The sequence below is a fragment of the Echinops telfairi genome, unplaced genomic scaffold, assembly GCF_000313985.2.
Source record: "Echinops telfairi isolate 266 unplaced genomic scaffold, ASM31398v2 ScPeMD7_60;HRSCAF=208, whole genome shotgun sequence".
NCBI lineage: Eukaryota > Metazoa > Chordata > Mammalia > Afrosoricida > Tenrecidae > Echinops > Echinops telfairi.
This window is the reverse complement of record NW_022103958.1, coordinates 42,989,585-42,992,106: the sequence shown is the minus strand read 5'-3', so window position 1 is coordinate 42,992,106 and position 2,522 is coordinate 42,989,585. Positions and strand designations below refer to the sequence as shown.

The 2,522-nt window shown below is 46.0% G+C and overlaps 1 protein-coding gene across 1 annotated transcript in view; it reads right to left on the bottom strand.

Moving 5' to 3' along the window:
* DENND5A (DENN domain containing 5A) overlaps positions 1-2,522 on the bottom strand; it is an 83,085-nt gene that overhangs the window by 61,980 nt on the left and 18,583 nt on the right. The gene's annotated exons all lie outside the window — the stretch shown is intronic.

Sequence of the window (2,522 nt, the reverse complement as noted above, 5' to 3'; positions counted from 1 at the left end):
GTAAAGTGGCACCACCGATAGATGAGGTGCTGGTTAAAGGAGGGGCTCTGAGTGATCGTATGTTTGATATTTTCCAGGAGTTCTGTAAGGATGACAAGTATAGAGAAGCTGGCTGGCTGGTCCTTCTTACAATGGCAAGTGTGATTGAGGAGAGGGATGATCTCAGAGCCTCAAAAGCACGCCTCAGGTGCAGACTAACAGATTTGAAAACTTCCACCTGCATTACAAAGGAGAGCCTTCTCTCCTCTAACAAAAGAGCTGACATTGCTGAGAACCAGGTCCAGAGTCTCATTATGCGAGTAGCTGAATTACAACACCAGCTGAACTGCAGATCTAGAGCAGTGTCTGAAACCAAAGTGAGGGCATTGATTGGGAAAAGTTGGGACCCTGAAACATGGGATGGGAACATATGGGCTGATGATCCCGAAGAGGAGGATATTGAGCCCTTAGAAACAATTGACCCACCCCAGTCAATAGATCCACCCCTCCCAGCTGAAAGTATTAATTCACAATCCACACCTGAGCAGATTAGCCAAACTATGCAAATTGATATGCCAGGTGGGGCTATATCAGTAGCACTGCCTGAGAGAGATGCCTTACAAGATATTGCTGAGAGCACCCAGGAAACACCCTCACCACCCATTATTTCTGCTAAACCTGTCACTAAAATTAAGTCTCAGAAAGCTCCAAAAGGTGAGGTTGAGATGATTACCCAAGAAGCGCGCTATACTCATAAAGATCTGCTCGAGTTTTCAAATACGTACAAGCAGAAGCTCGGGGAATATCCCTGGGAATGGTTACTAAGGGTGTGGCATACTGGTGCACGAAATGTAATATTAGACCAGTCTGAGTTTCTGGATATGGGACCCCTAAGCACAGACTCTCCTTTCAATGTCTCTGCGAGAGAGGTTAAGAGATGATCTAATTCTTTATTTGGTTGGTTCAATGAAGCATGAACTGCCAGATGGCCTAGATTAGACCAACTTGAAGTACGTGACCTACCCTGGTACATTGTAGAGAAAGGCATCCAAAAGCTTAGAGAAATTGGTATGTTGAAATGGATATATCAGGATATTCCCATAGACCCAAAAAGGGGATGTTGTGAGGACATACACTTTACCACAACCATAAGGAACAAGTTTGTGAAGTGGGCCCCAGCATCTCTTAAGACTCCTGTAATTGCTATTTTATGTGCACCAGGATTAGCAGTGGGCACTGCCCTAAGCGAACTCCAACATTTGCCCACAATGGGGCTGATTGGTCTCTGTGATAGTAGAGGGCAGGTGTCAGCACTGAATCAACAGAGACAGGGTGGGCGTGGTTATAATAGACAACAAGCTTTCAGTAGTAATCAAAGCAACCTGTCTCATGTGGAATTATGGTATTGGCTACTTAGTCACGGTGTCCCTAGGAATGAAATAGATAGAAAACCTACTAAATATTTACATGATCTATACAAGCGAAAGAATGGTAGATTAGGTGAACAACAGAATAGACAGTCGTGATTGCTCAATCAATTAGAAACCTAGGGAAATCTTCCCAGTGGGCAGAACTTCGAGCAGTGCACCTGGCCGTTCAGTTTGCATATCAGGAAAAATGGCCAGATGTGAGACTATATACTGATTCATGGGCTGTGGCTAATGGCTTGGCTGGATGGTCAGGGAATTGGAAGGACCATGATTGGAAAATTGGTGACAAGGAGGTGTGGGGAAGAGGTATGTGGATACACCTCTCTGAATGGGCCAAGAAAGTAAAGGTAATTGTATCTCACATGAACGCTCACGAAAGGGTTACCTCTGAAGAGGAGGGCTTTAACAATCAAATGGGCAAGATGACACGCACTGTGGAGACTGGTCCTCCTCTTTCCTCTGCCACTCCTGTTATTGCCCAATGGGCACATGAACAAAGTGGACATGGTAGCAGGGATGGAGGTTGTGCATGGGCACAGCAATATGGACTTCCACTCACCAAGGTTGACTTGGCCATGCCACTGCTGAGTGCCCCATTTGCCAGCAGCAGAAACCAACATTAAGTCCAAGATATGGGACCATTCCTGGGGAGATCAACGAGCAACTTGGTGGCAAGTTGATTACATAGAACCACTTCCATCATGGAGGGGACAGCATTTTGTTCTTACTGGAATAGACACCTACTCTGGATATGGATTTGCCTTCCCTGCACGCGATGCTTCTACCAAAACTACTATTCGTGGACTTACAGAATGCCTCATCCACCGGCATGGCATCCCACATAGCATTGCTTCAGATCAAGGAACTCACTTCACAGCAAATGTAGTGCAGCAATGGGCCCATTCCCATGGAATCCACTGGTCATATCATGTTCCTCATCATCCCGAAGCTGCTGGCTTGATAGAACGATGGAATGGGCTCCTAAAGACACAATTACGGCGCCAACTATGTGGCAACAACTTGCGGGGCTGGGGCAATGTTCTCCAGGAAGCTGTATATGCTCTAAACCAGCGGCCAATATATGGTGCTGTGTCTCCAATAGCCAGAATTCAT